We start from the raw sequence: 13,829 nt of genomic DNA, 5'->3' as shown, positions 1-13,829 counted from the left end.
CTATTAGAAACAGTGCTAAAGTTGCCCTCCATCCACACAGAAAATGTCCCTAGAGGGTCCTGGACTGCTCTTCTGTGCCCCCTCGTCCTGCTCATTCACATCAGCCCTCACACTTTTTGCTCAGGTCCGGCATTCTTTCTTAGCTACCCTCTCTGAAAGCTTTAGAGTCAACCACACATTCTACATAGGCAACCTTACTTCGTGGCAGCTTATCCAGAAAGAGCACATGTGATGCGGCACAAAACTGAACGGCAGTATGATGAGATTTGCAATAATTTGGATAACTTCTGTCACTGAAACTTTTTAAAAAGAAGTAATGACTACCCAATTACAAGAAATGCAATTTTCCCTTTAAATAGACAAAATCTATCGTAAGAAAAATAAGCTTAACTTACCTCTTGACACAGATGTGGAGATTAATAAGAGATCCAGTCAGTTACTCATTTGATTTAAAAAAGCATGAGTTGATTATATTGTTTCCCTGAAAGCAAACTAGTGCTTTAAGCCCGGTGGTTTCCAAGGTAGTATAAGCCAAACAGGTGTAACCTGATCATTTGTTTTGGCACATAACTTAGATAAGAATTCCTGGGTCTCTGCTGTTTTCAATATGTATTGAAAGAGAACTGAAACTGGAAAAAATCCAAAGTCACTCATATACACACAGTTCATTGAATATTCCTTTTTATAAAACCTTGCTATCATCTACACAAAGAAGCTGGAACAATGAGGGTGTGTTTCATCTCTTTAAATGATTTTCCAACATTTTATCAAAAACTACCTACAAAAATTCAATCAACAAAATAACAATTTAAGTTAATTTATCTTTGATGAGCTTAATTTAACTTCACTTCATATGTCCTATTCTTGGAAATCCAGAAAGTAAAAGGGCATAGTTTTCATATTTTTAATAAATGTATGCTATTATTTAAAAAAAATCTAATAGCACAGCAGTAGAGAGAAAAGTAAAAATCACTTTCCCAACCCCAGAAATCACTGGTAACAGACATTTTCTATGTATACAAAAAAACAGATGAGAGAGAGAGTGATTTCAAGTACTTTATCCTTTTATGGAACCATTTCTAGGCGTGAGATTATCTAAAATTAAAGATACGTAGAAATGAAAACAAAATGATTTCCTGCTGGAATGAGAATAGCTTAGAAAGAGAATTTTACAGTTGGAAATGTTTTAGATAGCATGAAATTTAACACCTTCATTCCTTCATTTTAGAGATGAGAAAACATAACCACAGAGAGTGACCTGCTTTAGGACTGAGAGCCAGCATGAAAAGTATAGAAAGAAGCTAGATGAAACCCACGTCTTAGGGCTCTTTTCTTCACATTGTGGTATCCACATCCACAAACCATGTGAGTTTCAGCGCAGGTTCTCTCTGGTTGCTCTTCATATTCACAGCCCTTGGAATTATTCCATATATCCATATACGCAATCCAAAATCCAAAGGAGAGTGTAGTTTATTTTCTTTTATTCTATTTATTTATTTATTTATTTATGTTTTGAGACAGAGTCTTGCTCTGTCGCCAGGCTGGAGTGCAGAGGTGCGATCTCGGCTCACTGAAACCTCCCCTTCCCAGGTTCAAGTGATTCTCTTGCCTCAGCCTCCCGAGTATCAGGGGCTACAGGCACATGCCACCATGCCCAGCTAATTTTTGTATTTTTAGTAGAGACAGGGTTTCACCATGTTGACCAGGATGGTCTCCATCTCTTGACCTCGTGATCTGCCTGCCTCAGCCTCCCAAAGTGCTGGGATTACAGGTGTGAGCCACTGTGCCTGGCCTGCAGTTTATTTTTTTAATCATCAATTTATATTATTAGTTATGTTACTAGGCAATTGCTAGATAAATTTTCTCCATATCCAGTAAAGCAGATATTGCTTTGTTTTCTGAGTTTTTGTTTTGTTTTTGTTTGTTTTGTTTTGTTTTACAGAGATCCCAGGATCCCAGAATATTGATCCAGTTCCCAGTTCCCAAAGGGTTACCATCGTGATAAGATCCCAAAGTCTTGTCTCTGGAATTGTTCGTCCCTTTCAGTTTCCACTCCTTTGTTCATTATTGGCACTCACCAAACTTTATCCGTGAACTTAAAGCATCACCTGTTTGTGCTAAGACACCTTCTGCTAGGAGCAGCGGGGCTAAGGACGTTTGTTGTTGCCACAACCTTGAAGGTTACTGTACTAAAGCCCCAGATGCTGATGATTCAGAGGATCCCAGCCTTCTAAAAATGTCAGCACTAACCCAAACAAAGGTAGCATGCAAGAATCCAGTATGACAGAGGTGTAATTTTCCAGACAAAGATCCCTCCAGTATCTCGCAGTATCGCACACAGAAGCTGGAAGAAGGAGAAATTACCAGGGGCTGGGGGCGATCAGAAGAGGTTCTATGGAGAGCAGGATACAAGTTGGATCTTTATGGAAAGAGAGGCATTAACATGGGCGTGTTATGGACACAGTGCCTCTGCTACACTTTTGACAAAGGGATTTAATTCTTCCACCTCCATCTTTGGTTTGGGAGAAACAAATATAATAATGACCACAGAAACAGTGGAGTATTGTAATAGAAAATAACACCATATTGAAGTCAAAAGGCTAAGGGTAAAGTGAAATAAGAACAGCAGAACTGGAGAAATGCGATGAATATTATGAGCCTCATTCTTCTCTGCCCCTTTTGGATTTCAATTTTAATAGCTGCCTCTTCAGTGTGAATAAGTGACCCTGCAAGATAATCAGAAAGTGCACAGCCCAGAGCAGACAAAGGAAGTGTAAGCCAGAGCCATTGAATGACTAGTGTGTCCCCCTCAATGAACTACACAAGGGTGGGGGCTGCAGGAAGACACATCTGAGTGATCACTCTATTGAGAAAGACCACAGAGTTGTGTTGAATGCAGCTGCCATATGAGAAGAACATGGTCAAGGTTCTAAGCATTAGCACCAGAGCTGGCTGCAGTGATGAAAGTACAAGCACTACTATGCATTGGGAACCATCACACATGTAGAACTGTGCTTTAAACTTGACCTTTATTTCTCAGCAGTATCCCTCCCAAGAGAAACGGGGGGTTCTGGTCTTTTTTGCACTGGTTAGAGGCAGTTGGAGCACTGTGTTTTGTTTTGGCCTGAATAGGGCCTTTGACAAACTCAAGTAGGTCTAAAAGACAGTGACCAGAGGGATGAGGACATCTCTAACTATGTCATAGAAAGAAGGATTGTAGCAATTTGAGATGTTTATCCCGGAGAGGCAAGGTACAGGGGAGTTACTTAATAGAATTTGGTGTCATTTCTAATTCCAGGTTCGTTTGTTTGTTTCCCCCACAATATATATCCATCTATCCATCCCATAGACTCTGAGTTCAAACAAACTGGGCTTGGAATCCTGGACTTATTTCTTACTTTGTAGCCTTGCTCAAGATGCTTGAATTCTCTGAACTTCCATTTCCTTGTCTCAAAATGGGAAAAGGATTCCTTGCTTCACAGTGTTTTTATAATGGTTAAACAAAACAATAGCTGCTCAATAGATGGCAGCTATCATTATCTTTGAAAGCAACACTGACCTTGGGTTGTATAATTTCCTGGCCAAAAAAAAATGGCATAAGAAATGAGAGAAGTATGCATAGATTTGGGGAAAAAAACCACAACTACCTTTTGTACTGGGCAGCAAAACACTTGTGGGGAGGGCTGCCTCCAAATGTCAGAACAATTACTTCTTGGTACAATTTGGAAACATAAGATACCTACATGAAGAAGGAAGTGACTGGCAATTCTCAGTTGTACCAGTAGTAACAGATGATTTGTAGCATCTAGAGCAACTCCAGGAATGCAATAAACATTACTTAGTAATGACTGACATTTGTGACATCAACTCTGTCAAATAACAAGTGTTTTTGAGGTTTCCTGTTCAGGGAAGAATGGGGTGAAGGGCTCTGTGCCTTCAGCTGCTGCCTTTTCTGGTGCCATAGGTGGTTCATCCATCTTCTGACTGATGTAAGAAAGAATGGAGGGAAAATACTCTGTGGGTACAGAATATCTGAGGGGCATAGAAATGTTCACATTTTAGCACGATTTCTATATCTGAAGTGAGTTTTCAGCCTTTTTCCAATGAAAATGTGAGTCCTGATTTCTTGATTTTAATCACAGTTCATTGCTGCCTGGCAACCTAGTGGTGCCAGGCATGGTGAAGGACCTTGCCCCACACCAGAGCTGACCATCAGCAGAGCCGCCACTCTGGTCCCAGCCAGATACCATGTCTCCTCCCCGGTAATAGAATTTCAATATTGCAACATTTTCAATATTTGCACTTAAAGCATTAAATATGTTCTAAGCAATTTCCATGTCCAAGAAATGTTTTGAGATCTTATTTTTCCTAAGAAAGAAGAACTCACATATTCCTAACATCAATTTAGCTACCACTGCCTCAGACCTTTCAGGGTTTGACAGGGTTCTAAGTTGATGAATGCATGTGCCTCTAGCCCTAATTAGTTTTCTGGTTGTTGAGTCAACAAATGAAAAGCCGTATTTCACTCATCAGCATTTTGTGGATCTTAAGAAAACAAGTGTGCAGTATCAGAAAACATTTAGAGCCAACTTATGTATTTGCTGTATATACAGTACAATAGTTATTATAGTCGTGTGATAGATAAATCTAGTATTTTATCTTGCTCCTTCCTTATTTGAATTTGCTTTAAAAAAAACTGTGTGCACATGGATGTTAATGCAGGTGTTGGGAAACAAACAACAAACTGATCTCCACCAACTTTTACCAAATAAACAATTCTTAATCACTTTCACACATACCTCCAAGAAGAATCCTATTTTAAGAGTTAAATTTTATATAAAGACATAAACACAGCCAATAGAATCCTATTCTAGAAAATTTATATAAATCCTTATACTTTAAACATAACCTGTAGATTAATATATGAAACATAAATATGTACATAAGTAATGACCTCCCGTCTACAGTGACTGGAATTGACTCATTGCAACTATACCTTCATTATGTCCTCAGGAATTGTTGCCCTAATTATCTGGCAATAATGTGAAGATATTGGGTAACAGCGTCTGACAGGTAATAGGTATTTGATGAATGTTAGTTCCATTTAAGGTTAAAGAAGCAAAGTATTAAATAATATTACAAGTGTATTGGACTGAAGCCTTGGAGGGAAAGAGAGAAAGGATTTGGGGAATAACTATTGCTCTTTTGTTCCTCCCCTTGGGAAGTCCTATTGATATAAGACTATTAGGGGAAGGGGGTTGATGTGGTACTGAATCTCTCTAAGACCTTATGTATGAATTTATATAAAGGGAAAAGACCTAGCCCTCTTTTCTTGGTCCATGATTATTTCAGAGCCCACATTCCAAATTAGTTAACTCTTTGCAGGGGGTGGTCTTTAATAATATTTAAATGCAAGGTAGATTTACCCTGAAGCTAATGAAGTTTAAGCTTCATGGCCCCCGTAAGGCCCTGGGAAGGGCTCGGGCAGTATGTTCTCATAGTAACATGTTTCTGTAAAATCTGCAAATACATTTTAACCATAATCAGTCAAAACAGCTGTCTGTTTCTACTGTAATTTTTCCTTCATTGCACTTCCCCTCCTGTCAGATAGAGTTGGAGTGGCCACAGGACCTAGCTAAGGGTTTGGGTAAGCTAATTTGGGCTGTTTTGATTTAGTGAGGTGTACTTGTGTGGTTCACATTCATTTATGTTTACAGTTAATTTATGGCTATGTGTTATGGTATAGGGGTGGCTTCTAAGAATCATCCTACCTCCCATTGTGCTGACTCACCCAATGTTGTAACCAAAGGAGCAGAGATCAATGTCGTATTGCAGTTTGAATGTGTCCAGTGATACCCAGCATCAAAAGGATGTGAGCTTGGAAGAGAAATATATCAAGGCAGATATTAGTCTGTGGAAAAACCTTACAAATATGGAGAAACTTAATGGAAGTTTTCCCCAAATTGATCATTTCCAGTGTAAATACTATTAGTAAAAAGTAATCAGAAAAAAGAAATGAATACAAAATTAAAAATTGTTAATAATTAAAAGCACATTTTAAACAACTACAGTAGAGAAATGACTGAATTATCTTTGTTGATTCTCTAGAGAAAATTTAACAAGTTACTGTCACATGAAAAGGCAATTGAATATACAGACAATAAAAGTTCCTTAAGGAATTTAGTCTAGTAAATGATAGAAACATTTCTAGAGTTCCACAAATGATTACAGTGTCATGAGGCAGGAGCTTCTAGTAGGATGAGCACTGAGTTAGTGTTGCTCCTCACTCCACCTGGACGGGCAGGGTCAGGGCAAATGAGGAGACTGGGTTTGAGGACTTAAGGATTTTGTAGAAACAGTTCACTTGACCCTAGAATGCAGGGCCATCTTTCTCTTTGGTTTTCTTATGATGATCCTCCAGAGAAGGGCTTGCCTTGGACAAGGGGAGGAGATAAAGAGTGTTTGAACAACTCTGTCACCAGAATTAAAGAGGTTTTGATCAATCAAAAGTAAGTAAAAGTGTTCTGGTCCTTGAAGGCAGGTATTGGCTGGAGTCAGAGACAGAATCAAAGGGAATGGAGGGGTCTCCTCCTACTGGCTATGACAGACTTGTGGCCAATCAATCCTCTAGCTGAGAACAACTAGAATGGCTAATATAACACAAAAACAAAACAAAGTTAAATTGTCTGAAGGCATCAGAGAGCCACCAGTGTAACCAGGAATTATGGAACCAAGATCACTGAGAGAAAGAAAATTCACTGAAGCCAACCCAACATTGCCCTTCTCTATTTCCCTTAGGTTTTCACTGATATAGAAGCAGCACAGGCCAAGAAGAGGAGAACCAAGAGGAAAGTGAATACTGTCAGGTTGAGAACTGAAGCTGAGCTATTGGCATCTCTTGGTGCTAGTGAGTTAAAATTAGTCTTCAGGATTTGCCAACGTAAAGAATTCCTGGTGTACACCCCAGAATTTCAGTAGGCAAATAAGAAATGAAAGGGCTGAAATCCAACTCTAAATCACACGGAGTCCTTACCAGGTGAAGATGATATGTTCCTACTCTGTGTCTCACAAGCTAAAAACAAAACAAAACAAAAAAATACTTCTCAAGAGGAAAACAGCATTATCTAGAAAGAACTTCCATAGTGTAAAATGCATAATTTCAGCCATTTAATAAAAAACATGGAAATAAACTCATCCCTCACTTGCCACTGATGACCTGCCTCACCGCACCCACGCCCCACTGCCATCCCATAGAAATGCTTCAATTACCCACAGTCTTTTGCCAGATGAGACCGATGTCTAGGGTACTAGCCCCTTATCTCACTTGGGATTTTGCCAAAGATGTAAAATTTGGTGCAGATTCCCAAGCCTTATTTCTTCAAGGTGTAGACTTCTTAGCAGATGCTGTAGCTGTTACAGTAGGGCCAAAAACAATGATTGATCAACTGGGGAAGTTCTAAAGTAACAAAAGATGGTGTGACTGTTGCAAAGTCAATTGATGTAAAGGATAAACATAAAAATATTGGAGTTAAACTTGTTCAAGATGTTGCTAATAACACAAATGAGGAAGCTGGGGAGGCCACCACCAGAGCTATTGTACTGGCATGCTCTTTTGCCAAGGAAGGCTTTGAAAAGATTAGCGAAAGTGCTAATCCTGTGGAAATCAGAAGTGTGATGTTAGCTGTTGATGCTGTAATTGCTGAACTTAAGAAGGTGTCTGAACTGTGACAACCCCTGAAGAAATTGCTCAGGTTGCTATGATTTCTGCAAATGGAGACAAAGAAATTGGCAACATCATTTCTGATGCAAATAAAAGGTTGGAAGAAAGGGTGTCATCACAGTAAAGGATGCAAAAACACTGAATGATGAATTAGAAATTATTAAAGGCATAAAGTTTGATTGAGGCTATATTTCTCCATACTTCATTAATACATCAAAAGATTAGAAATGTGAATTCCAGGATACCTATGTTGTATTGAATGAAATGAAAATTTCTAGTGTCCAGACCACTGTACGTGCTCTTGAAATTGCCAATCCTCACTGTAAGTCCTTGGTCATAATTGCTAAAGATATTGATAGAGAAGTTCTAAGTACACTCATTTTTAATAGGCTAAAAGTTGGTCTTCAGATCATAGGAGTCAAAGCTCCAGATTTTGGTGACAACAGAAAGAACCAACATGAAGATATAGCTATTGCTACCGGTGGTCTAGTGGTTAGTGAAGAGGGGTTAGCCGTCAATCTTGAAGCTATTTAGCCTCGTAACTTAGAAAAAAAATGGAGAGGTCATTTTGACCAAATATGATGCTATGCTTTTAAAAGGAAAAGGTTTTTTTCTTTTAAGGCTCAAATTAAAAAATGTATTCAAGTAATCATTGAGCAGTTAGATGTTACAACTAGTGAATATGAAAAGGAAAAACTGAATGTATGTCTGGCAAAACTTTCAGATGGAGTAGCAATGCTGAAGGCTGGTGGGACAGGTGGTGTCAAAGTAAATGAATGAAAGAGTTATGGATGCCCTTGATGCTGTAAGAGCTGCTGTTGAAGAAGGCATTGTTCTGGGAGGGGGTTGTGCCCTGCTCCAAGGCATTCGAGCCTTGGATTCATTAACTCCAGCTAATGAAGATTTAAAAATTGGTATAGAAGTTATTAAAAGAACACTCAAAAATCCTGAAGTTACTGTTGCTAAGCATGCAGGTGTTGAAGGATTTTTGATAGTTGAGAAAATTATGCAGTTGGTGATGATGCTATGTTATGAATATAGTGGAAAAAGGAAAAATTGACCCAACAAAGATTGTGAGAACTGCTTTACTGGGTGCTAATGGGGTGGACTCTCTGTTAACTACATCATAAGTTGTAGTTATAGAAATTTCTAAAGAAGAGAAGAACCCTGGAATGGGTGCAGTGGGTGGAACGGGAGGTGAGATGTTCTTATTCCTAGAATAGTGCTTTATTAATGAACTGCAACAGGAAGCTCAAGGCAGTGTTCCTCACCGATAACTTCAGAGAAGTCAGTTGGAGAAAATGACTGAAGGCTGATGTTTAAGAAAATCACTATAACCATCAGTTACTGGTTTCAGTTGACAATATATAATGGGTTACTGCTGCCATTGTCCATGCCTACAGATAATTTATTTTGTATTTTTGAATAAAAGGACATTTGTGCATTCCTGATATTGGGTGCAACCACCATGTACCAATGTACTTCTTTCAACTTAAATCACAGAGGTATTTTTACTATTCTATAAGTCAGAATTTTAGTGCTTACTATCACCAGATGAAAAGTTAAGCAGCCTTTCTGTAGAGAGTAAGAATTGTACACAAAGTAGGAAAATATCCAATTATGTGACAACTTTGTGTAATAAAAATTTGTTTAAACTAAAAAAATAAAACAGACTGACAAGCATCCAGATACTGATGTTAGTTGATACAGACTTTAAAATAGCTATTAATGTATTCAAGAAAACACATGACAAGATAGAAAATTTCATCAGAGGATGAAAATACATTTAAAAAATCAATTAGAGATTCTAATTAATGTCCCATAACTAAAATTAAGACTGCAAAAGATAGCTTTAACAGCAGATTAACTGAAAAAAGATTCATTAATCTGGAAAACAAATCAGTAGAAAATGTCTACTGAAGCACTGAGAGAAAATAAGATGAAGATGTATTTAACAAAAAAGAAAAAGACAATTAGGTCATAATGAAAAGTTTAAAATATAAATACTTAGAGTCCCAAAATGAGAGAAAAGAGAAAATAGGGAAAAATAATATTTGATTATTGGCCAAGAATTTTCTAAATCATGCGAAAGTTATCATGACATAAATTCAAGAATCTTTATGAATCCCAAGGAGGATTAATACAAAGGAAAACATACTGAGGTATATCATAATAAGACTACTAAAAACCAGAGACGGAGAAGACCTTAAAGGCAACCAGATAAAAAGATGCATGACTTTTAAAGAAACAAAATAAGACTAACTGCTGATTAAATTAATAAAAACAAAGGACTCCAGAAAACAATGTAATGACATATGTGACGTGCTGAAAGAAAAGAAGTGCAACCTAAAATTCTTTACCCAAATTAAACTAATCGTATAGGGAACACATCTCCATCTCCTTTTCCTGACAAAAAAGACAAAGATATTATGAATCATCTGTAACAAATACTGGAAATGTCCCTCTGGCTGGGCTGAATTCCCTTTCTTGCATGTTTCTGATTGGCATGGACAGTCAGGGAGAGATGTGGGAGGTTTGGAAGACAAGCCACAGCCTTGGCAGCTGACACGTGTTGTTGCTGTCATGCTAATTCACCTTGTTGGTGTGAAGCAGCAACTGGCCTGCAATTGCTCTACGTTCTCCTGGATCCTCCTTCATCTTCCCTGACTCCTGGGTCAGGTACGTGTTTAGCTTTGTAATGAAGGGCACAAGCTTCGGCAGGATACCCTTGTCACCAAGGTCAGAGGCAACAAGACAAAGGTTTCAGTTCTTTGTGGATTTCCAGCTTGTGCTTTTGAGTTCCAGCCTTCCAGAGTCTTCCCTGCCTGACTGCCTGCCTCGTGGACTTTCCACTCCAGTATCACACGTGGAGACAACAGCCTCACAGAGACTGTTCAACCAGCTCCCGCCATTGCACAATCCAATTCTCTGAAAGCTCAGAAACAGACCCACACATATACAGTCCCTTCCGTGGTGAGCAGCTATATGCAAACCTACCCCCAAAGGCCAAGGGAGCTGAAAGGCTGAAGGAAGAGGCTGAAAAAACCAGTTTCTCAGAGAGAAAATATTGATTTTTTTTTTCCTTCTGTTTTGAGATGTATTGATCAGAGAAGAAAAAAGAAAATATTTAATAGGGACTTACAACCAGAAACCATGTTTCTGGTGGCTGTAAGACAATAAATCCCTGCATCCACCCTCTAGAAAGTATCCTTTCTATGGAAGCTTTTATGGTAAGACGTACAGCTGGTCATACCTCAGACTTTCTTGCTGAAACTTGTGACTACTGGAGAGGTCAGAGAAGCAGCTTTATGAGGGGTTGTCTGTGCTATGAGCATTGTTTAGAGACCTTGCTGTAGAACACCTTGGTATGCAAGAGTCAAACATCAGTCATCATGGTAATTTTGCATCAAGATGCATCACTCTTGTCATGCAACAGGCTCGTTTCCTATATAGTTCATAATTTTTTATGTGATGTTGCAGTGTAATTGGGGAGAAAATGGTCTTTTCAATAAACAATGCTGGGCCAATTGGAAATCCATATGGGAAAAAAATTCATCTTGATTGCTAACTCACACGATACACAAAATACAGCTCTAGAAGGACTGTAGATATAATCAAGAAAGATAAAATAATAAAGTTTCTGGATTCTAGAAGATAACAAAGAAGAATATCTTCATTACCAGGGTTTAGGAAAAGAGTTCTTAGATGTGATATGAAAAGCACTAATCATAAGGCCTAATAAATTGAATTTCAGTGTTTCAAGGAATTGATAACTTGAATTTCATTAGAATTAAGAACTTGTTAATCAGAAGACACCATCAGAGAGTAAAAAGGCAATCAGAAGATGGGAGAAGATATTTGCAATACATGTGTCTGACAAGAAAACTGTATCCAGCACCTATACAGAATTCATACAAATTAATAAGAAAATACAACAAGTGTGGGAGGGGGGTGAGGGATAAAAGACTACACATTGGGTACCATGTACACTGCTTGGGTGATGGGTGCACCAAAATCTCAGAAATCACCACTGCAGAACTTAGCCATGTAATGTTCCCCCAAAACATATTGAAGTAAAAAAGGAAAATATAAACAAAACATTCATACAAATCAACAAGAAAAATTTAGAAACTCAATTGAAGACAGCCAAAAAATAGGTAATTTGTAAAAAAGGATACCCAATGGAAAATAAGCATGTAAATGGATACTAATCACCAAACTATTGAACCTTAACCTAAACATTGCACTTTGTATAAGAATTGACTCAAAATGAATCGTCTATCTGGATGTAAAACCTGTTATTTTACTATAAAACTTTCAGAAGAAAACACAGAAACAAATCTTCACAAACTGGGGATACGCAGAGTTCCTAGAGATGATTCCAAAAGCAGGAGCCAAAGAGAAAATAAGGAATAAACTTCTTGTAAGTCTATCTTTATTTCAAAATAAAATGTTTAAAAATAAGCATATGAAAAGAGAATAATTATAATCATCAAGGAAATACAAATTACACCACAATGTGCTACCACTACACAGCCACTAGAATGGCTAATACCAAAAAGACTGGCACTATTAGGTATTGGTGAGAAGATGTAGAAACAAACTTGCATTCGCTTCTGCTGGGAGTATAAATTGGTGCAATCACTTTGGAAAACTATTGAATCTATTAAAATTGAACATATGGTTACCAATGACTTAGAAATTCCGATCCCAAATATATACATATGTGTATCAAAATACAATAATGTTCACAACAGCACTATTCATAATAGCCTCAAACTGGAAATACCCAAATGCCCATCAACATTAGAATGGGTAGATACATTGGGAAATATTCATATTGTCAACCTCCTCACAAAGACCACCAGAAAAACCTGTTGACCAAGCAAAGCTTACAGAGTCTTAGTGTCTCTAAAAAGAGAAATCAGAGAGGAATATATACAGACTTTGGGGTTCTGGATTCACAAGGTTAAGGCAAGTGTTTCCAGGTGGGGAATTGATAGGAATGTGTGAAGTTCATGACACAGTATTTTAGGACTGGTGGGCATAGTAAGGCGACAGTCTGGAGATGAGTTTTATGAAGAGCAAACTATTGTCCTGATTAAGTGAGCTGTTTACCTAAGTAAGCAAACTGATTGTACAAATTGGTTTGCAGAATTTCCCGATACAAATAGTATAGTACTTTATTGTTCTGCAATCACATTTTCCCTGGCAAGACTTTCTTGAGGCATAAAAGCAGTAATATTGACACAGGTGATTTCAGCTCTCAGTCCCATAGTTAAGTTTAGGCTGATGCAAGTACCCTTGATTCTCAATACTGTGGAATACTAGACATCAATGGAAATGAATAATGAACTAATAATACATCAATATGAATAATCGTAAAACCTAAAATTAAAAAAGAACTAGTATGTGGTGATAGAAGTAAAAAAGTCAGTTCCCAGGGGAGGGAATTGATAGTGAGTGGGAGGAGACATGAGAGATTCTAGGATGCTGGTGATATTCCAGTTCCTATTTTGGATGTTGGTTACCTGAGTATGTTCACTTGTGAAAATCCATCAAGCAGTAGACTTGGAATTTGTATGCTTTTCCATTCATAAGTTATACTTCAATTAAACAAAAAGTTTATTGAAAAACTGGAGTTGGTCAAGGCAAAGACCTAAGTTCTAGCACCAGTTTATACCTTAAGTATGTTATTGAAAATAAGTGCAACAACAGTATTAAAGAACATTTTAACAAAAGATGAGAATCTCTCACAAGTATACAATCCAATTATCCCTTTTGCCTTGATTCACCCAGTTTCCATTATTGCATACCTGCTGCCACTTTGCCTTATTTTATCAGACATTCATGGGCAAATGGCAGAGCCTTCTTTACCTGCCTCCCTATTCAAATTGTATTGATCAAAGCTCTACTTTCTTCAGGAAGAAAATGTGTAATATATGATGTTTATGAGCCATGGCTGAAAGAGACAGGGCATTCCTAGTTGCTTGGAGTGAGTGGTAGAAGTTTAGTGATCTGAAACAGAAATAAGGTGAGCATATTGTTCAGATTAGAAAAACCCAAAAGTCCTGTTACCATGTGAGACTGTCCTCTCCTGGAGATTTCA

General features: G+C 37.8%; 1 pseudogene; it reads left to right on the top strand.

Moving 5' to 3' along the window:
* The first annotated feature begins 6,287 nt into the window (after positions 1–6,287).
* LOC114677549 (60 kDa heat shock protein, mitochondrial pseudogene) lies at positions 6,288–8,943 on the top strand (annotated as a pseudogene).
* The last annotated feature ends 4,886 nt before the right edge of the window (positions 8,944–13,829 follow it).

The sequence above is a fragment of the Macaca mulatta genome, chromosome 4, assembly GCF_049350105.2.
Source record: "Macaca mulatta isolate MMU2019108-1 chromosome 4, T2T-MMU8v2.0, whole genome shotgun sequence".
NCBI classification, from domain to species: domain Eukaryota; kingdom Metazoa; phylum Chordata; class Mammalia; order Primates; family Cercopithecidae; genus Macaca; species Macaca mulatta.
Note: the sequence above shows the minus strand (reverse complement) of the source record. Positions and strands in the feature narration are given on the sequence as shown.